Below are 16030 nucleotides of genomic sequence, written 5' to 3'. Positions count from 1 at the left end.
TTGCAGTAGTTCTCAAGGTTAGTTGTGCATTAATTCCTTCTAGGGAATGTAAAAAAAAACAAAAACATTAACTGTGTGCTGATAGGCTGGATCTCTCTGAGCAGGGGAAAAAAAAATGCCCTGATGTGTAGAATTTGCAGGTTTCTGTAGGGTAAATACTCCCAGCATGGTGGATTTCAGGCTACCAGCAAGGCATCACTGAATGCAGAGCTAGGGAGAGAGGAGTGTAAATTGGCCCTCAAGAGTCAGCTCCACTCACCAGTGCTTGACTGGCTCCCATCCCAAGCCAATTAAAACAGAATGTTAGTGTGAAGCTGAATTAAACCTTTGAATTTCACAGGAACAACCTGTGTTGATGTATTCCCTGGCTTCTTAGAGGATAACGTTTTAGATTCATGGTTAGAAAACAGAAGATGCTGCAGAAAATGAACCACAGTCAGAGAAGGGAAGCGTGTGCATTGCCTTACTTCTCCCCACTTTGGTTTATAGTAAGAAGTGGCATGGTGGAAGGGTTTTGAATCGTATTTTTTCATCTAAGATATCTGGGCAATAATTTCAACATAAACTAAAGAACTTAGGCTTTCTATGAAACTTGCAGTTTAAAGGATAGGTAAAGTATTTTAAACTTAAAAATAACCCCAGAATCCTTTTTTGAAACCACAGTCTTACAATGATGTTTTATTTATGCAACCAACTTAAGTATGACTGCTATTCTTCCCCCTACCTGCAACTGGTATGACTCTAGATGGTCCCTGGATTCAGGGATGGGGTTGGGGTGCGATAACATGCATCATGGAACCTAAAGGCTTTTAGGAACACATTTTGAAAACCATTTATGCATTCCATTATGCTGCTTGAATGCTAGTAAAGCAAGTCAACAAAGAACAAAGTAATTTGCTCTCTACTTGAGGCAGGATGAGTCTTAGAGACTTATGCATGAGATGCTAATGGGTGAGGCTGGAAAGGGTGTTATGATGAAAAGGTGACATGGAGGGCTGAGGCTTTCAGGGCCACTGCTTTGTTCATTCATTCATTCTTTCTTCAAATACTTATTGAGAATAGAGGCACTATTGGTTTTTGCCCAGAAACCAGTGTGTATGACAGACTGATGGAGAATTCCTTCATTATATCATTACTCTAGGATGAGACGTCTAAGAGGGTTTACACTGGGTGCTCTGAGGGAAGGGGAGGCGCTCCAAGCTCAGCCCCAAGGGGTCAGCACCTCCTCTAGGATGGTGACTGGCATAGGCTGATTGGCTTTATCATATTCCCCCTTTGCTTGTTGGATGCTCTTTTCACAAAGCAGCTTTTGGGGCATGGCAGTCCAGTATGACCCCCTTGGTTGCCCCTCCCCTTTGACTGCCTGTGGAAGTTCATTCATTCCCCAGTCCTATTGAGCTGCCTCTCTTCTCATGGCAAGTGTCTAGAGACTTACTCTGTCTAGACCCAACCTAGCTTTCCCTTGTTTAAGCATGATCTGTGCTCTCGACTCCCAGTTACCTGTCATTCAACCAATCTGCATCTGATCTGCTTTTCGGTCAATTGCTTCTCTGGCTTCCTTTCCATAGCCTTCTCTTCCACACAGTTGCCAAATCCTGTAAGTTCTGGTTCTACAATTTCAGGAACCTGTCGCCTCTTTTCTACTTACTTGGAATGCCCAGGTTCAGGCTCCACTGACTTCTTTAAAACAATTTTATTAAATTTATCGAGGTGGCATTGGTTAGTAAAATTATATAGGTTTCAAGTGTACAGTTCTATAATACATCATCTGTGTGTGAAATGATCCTCAGTTTCACTAGCTATTGGGGAAATGCAAATCAAACCATGAGATACCACCTCACACCTGTTAGAATGGCTGTTATCAACAACGCAAGTAATAACGAGCATTGGAGAGGCTGTGGTGATAAAGGAACCCACATACAGGGCTGGTGGGAATGTAAACTGTTACAGCCACTATGGAAAACAGTATGGCGGTTCCTCAAAAGATTAAGACTAGAACTACCATATGACCGAGCAATCCCTCTTCTGAGTATCAACCCGAAAAATTCGAAAACGTTTATCCATAAAGATATATGTGCCCCTATGTTCATTGCAGCTTTATTTATGGTGGCCAAGACATGGAAACCACCAAGTGTTCTCCTGACTTTTTACTGACAGTGCGCAGCTCCCTAAGGAAACTTTCCATCTAATTAACCCAAAACCAATGCCATCAGGTTAATATAATGCAATGGCGATCATATTACTCCTCTGTTCCAAAACTTTGAAAGATGCCTGGTTGGGCAATGAAATCTTGCATCAAGCTCTTTTGTAATCATGATGGCCTTCATCTTCCATTTTTAGCTTTCTTCCCTACTTAATTATTCTCTGGTGAAACGGTATTTTCTGACCCTTGTACAAACTTTTCTTGCTCTGTTCTTCCCTGCTCTTATTCTTCTTGTCCCTTTAGCTGGGAGTTTCTTCTTAATATTTTTGTTTCAAAACTACCAGCCCATTAAGACTTGTGTGACATACTGCCTCCTGAAATCATAATAATGACAAAGATGGTGAGGATTATCAAAGTCGTGAACATTTCTCAGGTGCTTACAGACGCTAGAGGTTTACATGAATTATTGTATATGAAGAGTTCTACATGAATTAATCGATGTTGTCCTCTCTACAATTCTAATGAGATCACTACTATTATTATTCTCATAATATAGATGAAATAATGAGGCACAGATTGGCTAAGGGAGTTGCCTAAATTTGCATAGCCAGTAAGTGGAAAATCTGGTATGCAGACCATGGCGGTCCAGTTCCAACAAAATATTTGTAACAACTTCATTATTTTACTCTGTGATTGCTGCCTTTACCTAAGTGCTTATAAACATCTCACATTGTATAAAATATTTTCCCTCTGATCTTTCATTTTAAACCTGACAATAATTATCTAAGGTACATAATTATAGATGAAATTCAGAGAGGTTCAGTAATATGCCCACGGTTACTCAGCTATGATGGGTAAAGCTCTGATTCAGACCTTAATGTTTCTGACTGCAAAGCCCATTCTCATCGGGCCTTTACCAACATCCCTAACAGATGCTTCTCAACCTTTGAAGTCCAGTGCATTTCCCTTACTATGAATTTCCTTTTTTTACAACCAGCCCAAACTACCAGGCTATTAACAACTTGATAATACAAACTCTTCACCTTGTCTATTGCTTTCGTACATTTTTATTGAATTGAATAATGGACAGGAAATGAGAACAGTGCGAGTAGGAGGGGCCAGCACCTCCAATGGAGTATGGTGCCTGGAAGCACACTAATAGAATGAGATTTTTTTTTTTAAGATATTTATTGGGGAATTGGGGGGAAGGGAACAGTGCTGGGGAATTGGGGGAAGGGGAACAGACAAGTTGCTATCATTTTGTTCTTCAGTCTAGTTGTGGAGGACGTTGCTTCACTGGCCCAAGTTGGCACTATCATTGCGCTCTTCCCATGCGAGGCAGATCAGTCGCCGGCTTCTGGACATCCGCTCACTGCAGCTGCTGGCCGCTCATGCTGGCTGCTGGCTACACACCGTAGCCCATGGCAACCCACTGCAACAGGGGCTGCAGCCTACCCGTCGCTGGCGACTCACGGCAGCCCAGCTCCAGGTTGAGCTGTTGTTCAGCATCTTAGCTGTGGAGGGCAGTGTCACTGGCCCTCATATGTGGATCCGAACCGGGGCCCTCTGGCATCCCAAGCCAGTTCTTAACCATAGTGCCACTCAGCCGGCCCCTAGAATGAGATTTTAAAGGAGGAGCCCCGCTGTTCGAGTTAGACTAAGAGGGGAATGGCTTTAAAGGAGGTAAACTAATGCAAATAGGACAGGATGTCTAGGGCTTTGGCGAATATTTGGAAGACAGCTCTGATGGTTTCTTCTTTTGTGCCCCCATATCTCTGGAATGATTACTATAAATGAAGCTGGCACCTTGGCGATGGTGCTGTTCAAGCAGATGTCAAAATTCTGTTATTCATCAGACTGATCATGAAAAAGGGAGAGAGCCTGAAAACCCTGCACCCAACCCCCAAAAAACAACTCTGCAGGCTAATAGACCACCCATAGGAAAATATTTCAGGTGAATCTTGGTCGTAAATTTGATCCATTTATTGAATTCTAGATGCAAGTTGTTAAAACACCCTAATTTAAGGTTCCCAAGTACCATACAGGACATCCAATTAAATTTGGATTCCAGATAAACAACAAATAATATTTTAGTATATTTTAGCATAAGTATGTGCCATGCAATATTAAGATATACATGTACTAGAACATTATTCATTGTTTATCTGAAACTCAAATTGAAATGGACATTCTGTATTTTTATCTGCTGATTCTAGCAACCATACTCTGAATAGATTTGTTCTTAATCAATGTGAAATTGTCATAGGACAGAAACTTTTATATACTTATATGAGATTAGGAATCATTAAATTCCAATTATATTGGGAAAACAAGCCAAAAATGACTAGGAAAAAAGACTTGAATATGCCATGAGTTTCAAAGTAATTTCAGTAGCAGAAATTCCTTCTCTCTTTAAAGCAGAAATTGAAGCGAAATGGAAATTGGTTTTAAGCCTTAGACGGTACTTCTCAGGTCTTTTAGCTGCAGACTAAATGAAATTCATTTGTTATTGCAATTCTACCTTGCTGTACCACAGGAATCAGGGAAACTGTGCCAGCTCAGGAGGATGTAAACAGATTGAACAGATCTGTTTACAATATTGACAACAGCTGAATGTCACTGTCAGGAGACCATCCATTGTCAGACTGTGAGGCTAATATGTGCTCGGCTGCCAGCACACCACTAGTCAGTCAAGTGCTGGTCAGAAATTAAGCTGGACACCTGTCATGTGGTTAACAACAGTGCCTTGTGTTTAAAGGGGAAGGGTTTTTTTGTTTGTTTGTTTTGCTTTGTTTTTTTCAGTTTTATTATTCCAGAGAGTTTTCATATGGCTATTGATTGTGCAGAGACATTTTTAAAGCCTCCTTAACATATACAGCGATCAAATCAAATTTGAAATGATTCTCGTAATGAAAATCAAATAAATTTTTAATGGCCGTGGATAAATGAACCATTCTCATTTTTTTTGGTGGCTGCTTTAAATCAAAACACAAAACTGGAAAATCTTTAAGTAGTAATTAATTTTCTATAGACTCTGTTAAGGCCTTTTTTTAAGTAGTTATAAATTTTATAATTATAAGCTAGTCATAAGTCATTAAGTTAACATTATTTACAGACGAGGGAAGGTAGGGTGGCTGAAGTTGCACAGCTGCTTGATTCGATCAGTACGTTCAAATGCGGTCCGTGCTGAAAGCTCATGTGTGTTTCACCCCACCACACTACCATTATAATGCATTTAATTAATTCCTGGTATTATTCTGTAAGACTTAAATATGCTCCATGTGTCATTCCTAGGCAGTCAGTAGTCATTTAACTTTTAAAAATATAATCTTTTAGCATCCTTATTATAAAAGGAACTCTAAAAATTCTGCCACAGTTCTTCCTCTCTCTAATTCTGTCGATGGAGGAAACCGCTTCTCCTTTCCTTCCTCCCATCTTCCTTTCATCCTCCTTTCCTTTCCTGTTTTCCCTCCTTAAACATATATCCAGTACCCAGTCTGTGATAGACACGTGAGGAACAAAGATGAAAGGGGAGACTACAAAGAAAAGAACCAAGGACAGTACGATATCACAGTTATAAATAAATTACTATGAGAACACAGAATAAGGAGCAATTGGAGACTTCCGGCAGGTTTCACAGGAGACGCTTTATTTGAGCAAATGTGTAAGAGCTCTCTGGTGGAGAAAGGAAGGGGATGGGCTTTAGAGCAACATGGAGAGTGCATGCGAAGGCGTAGAGGAAGGAAGGAACACAGCAAGTGGCAGCGTAACTCAGAAATCCAGTGTCTCTGTGGTGTTGGGCACAGTGAGAAGTACCTGAGGCAGTTGGATTGGAAAGGTCTTCGTAGGGGACTCTGATGCTCTGTCTTGGGCTATAGAGAGCCAGTGGGTGTTCCCAGCATGGGATGAAATGATAACACATAGGGCTGGAGGCACTGTGAAGCCCTGTTCGTGGTTATGCTGTAGTTTTCGGAAGCCATGGATGGAGTCTGAGCTAAGGCCCTGAAGACTGGAGGGCAGAGGCTGAGTTCAGGGGACCTCGCTGAGATAGAATTATGGATAAAGTCTTGCACGGGATGGTAATGTTGATCTTCCTTGACGTCGGGAAGTAAAGGATGATTCAACGTTTATGCGTTTTTCAGTGTAACAGAAACGTATCCATTCGATGCATGCATTCTATTTTGTATGTTAACTAGAATTCTTTTAAAAAGTCATTGTTGTTACATTTAGTTGTTAAACTCACAAAAATCTGAAGCACAGGAAACTGAAGACAATTTAGGCATTTCTCGGTCTAGGGCAGTGGTTCTCAACCTGTGGGTCGTGACCCCTTTGGGGGTCGAACGACCCTTTCACAGGGGTCGCCTGAGACCATCGGAAAACAAAAAGATATTTACATTACGATTCATAACAGTAGCAAAATGACAGTTATAGAATAGCAACGAAAATAATTTTATGGTTGGGGGTCACCACAACATGAGGAACTCTATTAAGGGGTCACGGCATTAGGAAGGTTGAGAACCGCTTCTCTAGGGGGTCAATTTGTGCGTCTCATTTTTGAGTGCACAAGAACTGAAGACGGAACTAAGTCATGACCACTCCTGTTTCTTAAGTGATATTGGGGTGGTTGCTTCTAACTGTGCCCCAGAAAACCATGTGAGCAGATGTCTTGAACAGTAAATGCTGTGTCAGAGACTGAGGCCTAGGACAATTGTGTGAAATTCATAGCTTCCGTGTTGTGTCTTTGTGACAGACAGGGTTTTGAGCACTCATTGGACTTGCTTACTTCAGAGTTGGATTTATGAAGAGTTCAAGTATTTGTACTTCTGTCCTTGCATAATTTAGGTGTACTCTGTCATCGTGAACATTTAGAGCTTTGTTATATACTGTTTCTATACACATTTGGAATAATTTTGGTTAAATATAAGCCACATAAATCTATAGGTATTGATTTGGTGCATGGCCTTCGTGTATGTAGAGTTCAAAGCCAGGTCCTTCTCTGGCAGCACATGCTGTTCAAAGACTTGTTCCTCCTGTGACTGGTGGTCATGGATTCAGCAAATGCTACCTTGAGGAGAATTCAGCAATTGTGCAGTGTGTTTGCTTTTTCATCTGCTTCCCCACTGTTGGCCTGTGGAATTCCTTTGGCAAACATAAATCATAGGCATTCATTTAAAATCGTAGAGCTGTCTAGATGACTCAGGAAACGGTGTCCCTAAATGTACAGTTAAAATAAGGGGGCATATAACACATGTAAAAGATGAGACAAGTCGTCTAAGCCAGTGAGGGAAGTAGCTTTGCGATAAGTGTTTTGGAAATGTGATCTTTTTTTTATCCTTTACTTTCAGTCTGTGTGTGTCTTTCAATCTGAAGTGAGTCTCTTGTAGGCAGCATATGTAAGGGTTTTGTTTTTATTCGTTCAGCCCCTTACCTTTTGATGGAAGCACTTACGAGCGTAATCCATTTATATTGAAAGTAATTGTTGACAGATATGTAGTTATTGCCATTTTATGCTTCAATGTTTTTTGTTTTTGTTTTTTCATCTTTAACAAGTCCCTCTAATATTTCTTGTAATACTGGTTTGGTGTGAATGAACTCCTTTAGCTTTTTCTTGTCTGGGAGGCTCTTTGCGTGTTCTTCAATTCTAAATGATAGCTTTGCTGGGTACTGTAAGTTTGGTTGTAGGTCCTTGCTTTTCATCACTTGGAGTGTCGTGCCAGTCCCTTCTGGCCTGCAAAGTTTCTGCTGAGAAATCAGCTGACAGTTTTATGGGAGCTCCCATGTAGGTAACTAACTGCTTTTCTCTTGCTGCCTTAATATTCTTTGTCTTTCACCTTTGGCATTTTAATTATGATGTGTCTTGGTGTGGGCCTTTTTGGGTTCATCTTGTTTGGGACTCTCTGCACCTCCTGGAGCTTGTATGTCTATTTTTATTGCCAGGTTAGGCAAATTTTCCATCATTATTTCTTCAAATAGGTTTTCATTTTTTTCTCTCTTTCTTCTCCTTCTGGTACCCCTGTGATGTGAATGTTGTTACACTTGATGTTGTCCCAGAGGTATCTTAAACTATCCTCATTTTTTGGATTTCTTATTTTTATTTTGCTATTCCATTTGGGTTTTTTCTGCTACCTTGTCTTCTAAATCGTTGATTAGATCCTCTGCTTCTAATTCCCTCTAATGTATTCTTTATTTCAGTTATTATAGTCTTTATTTCTGATTGGTTGTTTGTTTTATTATTAGTTTCAGGTGTACAAAACAGTGTAATAATTAGACATATCACCACTCACAAAGTGATAAACCCCCTCCCCCAATCTATTGACTGGGTTCTTTTTATGTTTTCTATCTCCATTTTCATGTTTCCCATCACTTTGTTGAAATTCTCCGAGATCATTGAACATCCTTATAATCAGTATTTTGAACTCTGTGTCTGGTAGATTGCTTGTCTCCATTTTGTTTGGTTCTTTTTATGGACCTTTGGTCTGTTCTTTTATTTGGTTGGTGAGCAGGGGTAGGGAAATGGTTTACAGAAGGATTCTTGCTGGGGGAGCGAGATGCTTTTGAGGGATTGAAAGGCTAGTGGAGGGAAAAACTGTGATAAGACTCGCTCATGGTGTGTTTGGAGTAGGGCATTGTGTAGGTCTTGGGTAGATATGTGCCAAGAACACTGGGCTGAGAGTTGGCTCTGTGACCTATGGCAGAATCATAGAGAGTCTTAATATTGTGCTTATGTACTCTGCAGTTTGAAGTTTTGTGAGCTGAAGAGTGATGTGAAGTGATCTGTTTTGCTGCATAACCCTAGTAGCAATGTTTGTTCTTGCTTACTTCTTGGCCCTTTGCTCATTTATTTGGGAGAAAACAGTTACCTGGTCTTGGACTCTGGGCTAACATGGCTTCCCATTTAGAGAACCTTTTTTAATGATAGAAGAGAGAATGGAAGACACACTTTTATTCTAACACTGTGCCTTTACTGGTGGCTGAATAAAGGTACTCATTGGGGACGTCTATCTAATGTTTTAGAACTTTGTTCCAGATGTACATTATAAACAAAATTCTGTTAAGCTGGGTGTGTTTAGTTCAGATTTCATAGCAAAAATATACTTAGCAAGCTACAGTAGGCACTGGGTGCCAGGCTAAGATGCCCTTAGGGAGACAAGCCAGCACCAAGGACTCTCGTGGAAGGACTAGAACAGTAGTTCTTTGGAACGCTACAGGAACTTTCCAGTCTCGGGGGAAGCAGGGGAAGAAGTTCCATAAACAGTTCGCTAGTGTCAGAGGATCGTTGTAGAACTGCTTTACTTGTTTAAGAACAAATTTTTCTATCATGTTAGAAGCATTTACCTACAGGTAATGGACATACACCCTTCAGATCATCATTGATCTGTTTATAAACACAGGTCTTCAAGGGTCTCTATTTTTCCACGCTATTATAGCTCATATATTTGTAACAAATCTGTTTCTTTAAAATCATTCTGTAATTCATCCTATTTAATTCAAAGTGTTTCTTCTGTCAATTAGCCTGAATTGCTAATGTTTGGGCAACTTCAGTGAGAATTTAATGCTTTTATCATTATTCATACATGGCTTTCTTTCCCAGTACCTTAAGCATGACTGTTAATCGGATTGTGATCTTCTGCTTTTTTTTTTAAGGAAGAAAATAAATTTTGGTTCAGGAAGGAAGTGGTTTTGCTTGAATTGATTTATCAAGAAAAGGAAAAAAAAAGAATTTAAAGGAAACATTTTCTTTTAATACTCTTTTAACAAATAGGTTGGTGGTTATTCTGGCGCATATACACAGATCAGTTCAAGTGTATGTCTTGTCTGAAAATAAAGGCAAAACAATGAAAAAAGAATGCAGTTTAGGAGAAGATCCTTTCACAGACTTAGCTATAGCTATAGATAGATTCAAAAGTTGTTGGCAGATAGTCAAGTATAAGTTCCCTTTCTACCTAACAAAATGTCATCTTTAAAATTGCTAATGTCCTAACCTGTTGTCATGTAAAAGGTGTTGTCATAAAGGTCCTTGTTTTTGGGAGGGACCTGGCCACACTGGCTGGGTCTGGATTAGAACTGAATCTGGTGTTATATTGGCTGTGTTTCTTAGGATATTTCTAAGGCCCCTTCCTACTGGTACTTTCCCGTCCAAGTTCTAAGGCTCCTTCCTATTGGTACTTTCCTGTCCAGGTTGAGACCCCTGTCTTGTGTTCTGAGGAATGACTCAATAATACATAGAGAAAGTCTCTTTAAAGACCAGTAACAGCCTGTACATCTTCTGGGATGGGGGTGAGCATGCAGACCCAGCTTACAAAACAGCAGAAACTGTCTACATGGTGACCTGTCTAGAATGCCTAGTTTACTGCCTAGTCGTAATGCTTTACCTCTCCTGATGTAGATCATTGACCCTGGGAACTGGAGCCTGTGACTAAGTCCCTCACATCCAGGTGTAACACATTTCTCTGGTGAAAAATTGGAACAGCACATGAAGCAAACATATACTAATTTGAACTTCACCAACATCTTTGATACAGAAGTTAGCTCCGCAATTACCATTGTACATAAAATTGAAAAGGGGAGTAAATTAAGATACATCATTAGAAATGCTTTTTTCTGTTCAAATAGAAGCATGAATGAAGGACCGCGCCATACCAACACTTGCTTACTTTTGTTTGAATTTCTACACGGGCTCAGGAGTTACCAGACTTTGTTTCTTTAATAACTGGTTTGTAGTTCTAGCTTTTTCTAAATTAGACTGAACTCATGCCATTTATGCCTTAAAACAATGAATATTTAGTGTTGCTTTTCCTTTGAAACATTTGTACAGATAGATATAGAACATGGTGAATAACTGGCCTCCAGAAAGTACCAAACCTGTGTCTGCCATTACACTATTTCAAGACGAGGCTAAAACAGAGGCTTGATGTGGGTGTGTGTTTTAAGCAGCAAGTGCTCTTGGACTGTTAGTGGTTCAGTCCCCATGGATTCTTAACAGAATGTCAGCTGTTCCATTATCTTGTACAAATATTTGGCACTGGAATTCTCTTATTTACTAACTATAAGTAATATAATATTTTTAAACCTCCAATCACCGGGAAAGGAAAAATAAACAACTGACATTGACATACTTAGCACTGAAAGCTTGCAGAGTTTAGTATTTGACAGGGGAGAGACTGGAGTTTATCATTTATCATTTAGTGAATGCGGGCCTTTAATCAAACGTTTGTTTATTAACAGTGTTGGTTATGTAGCATGTAGATAGGAGTCAAAAGCACCGTGTTTTTAAAATATTAAAATGTCCAGTAAAGTATGTTGTAGTTTTAAATAGTTTTTTATTTGGGGGAGGTGAATCTCAGGTTGTATTAATTTTCCAAGATAAGCAAATCCGACTTTTTATGGTTTCAAAATATGTTGAATGTTACATATGAAAAAAATGATCTGAGTTTTTAGTTATAAATAAAGAGAGTAGCAGGTTAAAATAACCTTTTTAGTGTTTATCGTTTTTATTTTTCTCTCAGTGAAATGTATTTTTACGAGAAGTTCTGTGACCCTTGATTATCTGCTTCCTTGCACAGAGAAGCTTATATAGAAATGTTCAAGGAAGACATTATAAATTTGTTGTAATGTAAACATTCTGTTCCAGTTGGTATTTATATAGAAAAACAGTTTGGAAAATAACTGCATTATCTATTTGTGATAGGTTAGATATAAGATATTTTGTTTCCTTTAGATAATATATATTTCATAGTACTCTCTCTATAAAGCTGGATAGAATGAGGATAGGTTTTATATTAATAGAATGTATTTTCTTTAGAAATGCTCTTAGTAATCAAAATGATCTTTTCCTATATTTCTCAACTGTTTATTGAGTTGAATATTCTCTGTAAATATGAGAACTCAATAAATTGATTGGCTTTTTTGCTGTCATTAGATTTATAAAAGTTAGAAATGAAAATTTAAAAATAATCTATTTTCCCCAAAGTGAAAATTATTTGAAATATTTTATATAAAACAAAATATTATTCCTTTTTTAGAAATTTTAGTAATGTCAATTATTAACTGTAAAAAAGTAAAGATATAAAAAGAAAATAAATTACTTTCATTTATAAGTACCTTTATTAAATTTCAATTTAATGAACTATTAAATACTCGTTGGCTACATGGCACCATACTTCATTATAAAAATTGTAAAATGTAAATAAGAACAAAAATTTATAATAAATTTTAAAAGAAGTTGATCTTACTGACTTAATGTATAATAAGTTCAAAACATAAAAAAAAGATGCACTTGTTGATATAATTTGTCAAGGATGTTGACATAGCAGTTAAAGCAGCATTTGTGCCTTTAACTAGCTGAAGTAGAAGAAAAAAACGAAAGAATTTTTTTTGGCCATCCTTAAGCTTTTGATATTAATGGTACTGTCTTGCCTCTGTGTCTCTCTCTGTCTCTTTTCTATTGGAAAGGTCAAATATGGGAACATAGGAGTTTTAGGTCATTCTTCCTTAGTTCAAAGATAAGAAAGGTTTTATATGTACATGTGTGACCATGTGCTTACATGCATGCGTGCCCAGAAGTCGGGGTCTACAGGTGATGGGTTGTGAGATATTGCTAACACCACCACCAACTTCCCTAATAGAATACGTACTACGTGTCATCCACTATTATATATGCTTTTCATGTATTCACTCATTGAATTCTCCCAGCTATATTATGAGGTTGGCGCTATTATTCTCCCCATTTTACAGATGAGGCACAGAAAGGTTAGTGGTTTTTCTGACGAGGAAGTGGTAGAGCTGAGATCTGAATCCGGATGCTGGGCTCCGGAGCCTGTGCTCTGAGAAACTTAGTGTTCTATTGTCTTTCCATCATGGATGAATGTGCCTAGCTCCATTTTCTCTTTTTCAAAAGAATAGAAGTTATGATATTTTTATAATATCTTTTGAGGAGTAAATTGTATAATGTATGTAAATCTCTGGCACAATAAATGATTTGTGCATTCATACCTGTATGTGTATGCACCCACATATACACATTTTCATATGCACATATATACATATAAGTATACTTGATTTTTTACATACTTTTTATAGATTTTTAATTTTATATAGTCATCACACTTGACAATACACACATATCTCTATTCTGCAAATAAACTAAATCTAGGCCTCCCTTATTGAATGAAATTGCCCATAACGTAGAATTCTTAGCTTCATAATTTTGTGACTGAAATGAACTATCCTGAAAAAAATAATCGATCTCACATTGATTTGAGCAGACCTTATGTGTGGTTTTAATGCACAATATGGCAGGAGAGATCCACATTTCCAAACAGGGTCTAGTGAAAGAGACCTCAGAGTGGCGCCTCTAAATTACATTTAAGTACACCGTTTTTTACTTTGTTATAGCACTCCTGTTTTGTGTTACTGAAGGAACATTTAGCAAAAGGATAATGGTATCTGAGCATAAAATTTCTAGTTGCTCCTACCCCCTTTAGTCCCAATAATCATGAAGTATAATTGGGCTACCTAACAATTTTCAGCCATTTTGAATGACTTTTTTCTGTAAGTTTTCTAAAACTTATAGAAAAACCTTCAGCTACCAACTCTTTTCTCTTTGGTGTGAAGGCTTCAGAGAGGCTATTGTTTGTTTTAATTTTGTTTTTGCTTTTATTAGGGTGCCTCATACACATAATTTACAGAGTTAATTTCATTCTAAAAGGCTGATTATGGCTTATTATGAAAAAATAGTAGTCTTTCACCCTTACCATTTCATCTCCTAAGAGACAGCGACTTTCTTATTTTTAATTTTTTATTATTAGTTTCAGGTATACAGAACAATGCAATAGTTATCCTTTACACCCCTCACAAAGTAAAAACCCCCCTACCCCCATCCACCGCCCTCCCACCCCCTATATCATGTTTATCTATTACAATTCCATTGACTCCGTTCCCTCTCTCTACTCCACATCCCGTGACTATATGTATATATAATTATAGTTGACATACAATATTATTCAACATCAGCTTCAGAAATACAGTGCAGTGGTCAAGCCTCGACACCGTCTATGAAGTGGTTTCCCCAACAAGACATGAGTCCATCTGGTCCCCTAAAAAATATTTACAACATTATTGATTATATTCCCCAGACTGAGAGATAGCGACTTTCAATTTTTGCTTTAGCAAATTCCCTTGGAATTTACTTCCATACCCCTAAATCACATATTTATGTAACTCTTCTCATTCTTTTAGTTTTTGGTTTTGAGTACTGTGCGTTGACTTCTTATGGAAGATGAAGAACAGGCACCCTTTCCTGTCCCCATCCCCCACTCCCCGCCTCCATGCATGTTTCCTGTCTCACTTCCACATGGACATATCACAATTTTGGTTAGGTCAGTGTCTACATGATCATAATTATGTAAATGCCATTCACAGCTGAGCCAGGTAAAGTAGTAGGTTTATTTTCTGGAATAACACTTTGTTTTTCTTGGAATTAATAACTCTGTTTTCTATGTGTTTATGTCTAATTCAACTCTAACCTCCCCACTCCCTAGTGTAAGTTTTCTCTTTATATTTTGAAATATTTTGGGCATTCTACCATGACTTTTTAAAGAGCTATCTCTCTCAGAATGTTCTAGACCTGCTCCAGTCTAGACCTGCTGAAGCTGCTTCTGTTATGGACTTTTCCTTTCCTACCATTCAGGAATTTCCTTTGCCTCCCTTTTGATTTAGAGCCCTTGTTTCCTGGAATCCAAGTCATTGTCCTTCTTTGTTTAGTCTCTCATTTTAGGGAAACATCTTCCAAGTTTACTGAAAATGCAAATACAGGAGATAGATTTTTTTTGTATGCTTTAAAATGGCTTTATCTACCCTTACGTGTTAATATTGATGGCTGTAGAATTATAGTTTCGAAATCACCTTTTCCTCAGAAATTTGAAGACTCTTTTCCATTGTCCCCTAGCTTCTGGTATTTTATCCAGTGCTGTTTTGGTTTGAGTTGAGCTTTGAACCTTTGTGGAAAAGGTATGTAAATGTGAACTTCAATTCTGTTTCCAGTGCTGTACTTTATCCTCTGCTGTAACTTCTGTCCCCAGTCCTGAGACTCTGTTTTACTGTTTCCACAGAATAACGACCTGTCCCCCAACTTCTTGGTAGGGGTGTGTAGTCACCCAGCTACACAGCATGCAGAAGGGACCTGAGGGTTCTAACTTCTTCCTAAACAGGTTTTCAACAGGCCATCCTCTTTTTAGCCCTAACTTCATCCACTTGCAGAAGTATTGGGGGCTGCCAATACCTGAATATCCTGGGGTCCCTGTAATGTGAATCAGGTTGTTCCCAACTTGCCCCACTACTAGTTAAACATTTAAAGAACTGCTGAAAAATTTGCCACTCTTATCCTTTTTGCACCTTCCAACATATACTTGCTGTTGTCTCTTTCCCTTTTCCTTTATCGGTTTTATGTATTTTAAAATCTCCCTTTATTGTTGTTTGAGTGAAGTTTCAAGAGGGAAAAGAGAGAAGGGCATGTGTTTAATCTGTTTTATTTACATGAGAATCCTGGGGCATGGGGGTGTCAGGGAACCAGATAATTTTTATAAATAAATGTTCCTGTAAGAAAGGACCTCTTTGAGATTTTATTTTTTTGTTTGTACACATATAATGAGATGAAATATTTAACAGGGGGAATGAATTCCCTTTATTTCTACTGGGGGATACATCTACCTACAAGTCACCAGGGGCGTCAATAGGAAGGTGGGATTTCATGCCCCTCCCTTGTTCCTTAAATAGTTCAGTGGACAAAGGGACTGGTAACCTGTGCCATTCTTGCGATTCTGTGGTCAACCTTACTTTAAAACACCAGATGCATTGATTTCAGTATTTTTTAAAAAGATGTTGGACTCC

The 16030-nt window shown here is 38.4% G+C and overlaps 1 protein-coding gene across 3 annotated transcripts in view; it reads left to right on the top strand.

Annotated features, from left to right (window-relative positions):
- Window positions 1–16030, top strand: part of TSPAN12 (tetraspanin 12) — a 74627-nt gene that overhangs the window by 17697 nt on the left and 40900 nt on the right. The window lies entirely within an intron of this gene.

The sequence above is a fragment of the Hipposideros armiger genome, unplaced genomic scaffold (assembly GCF_001890085.2).
Source record: "Hipposideros armiger isolate ML-2016 unplaced genomic scaffold, ASM189008v1 scaffold_521, whole genome shotgun sequence".
Lineage (NCBI taxonomy): Eukaryota > Metazoa > Chordata > Mammalia > Chiroptera > Hipposideridae > Hipposideros > Hipposideros armiger.
The sequence above is the reverse complement of the archived record's forward strand: the minus strand, read 5'-3'. Positions and strand labels throughout refer to the sequence as shown.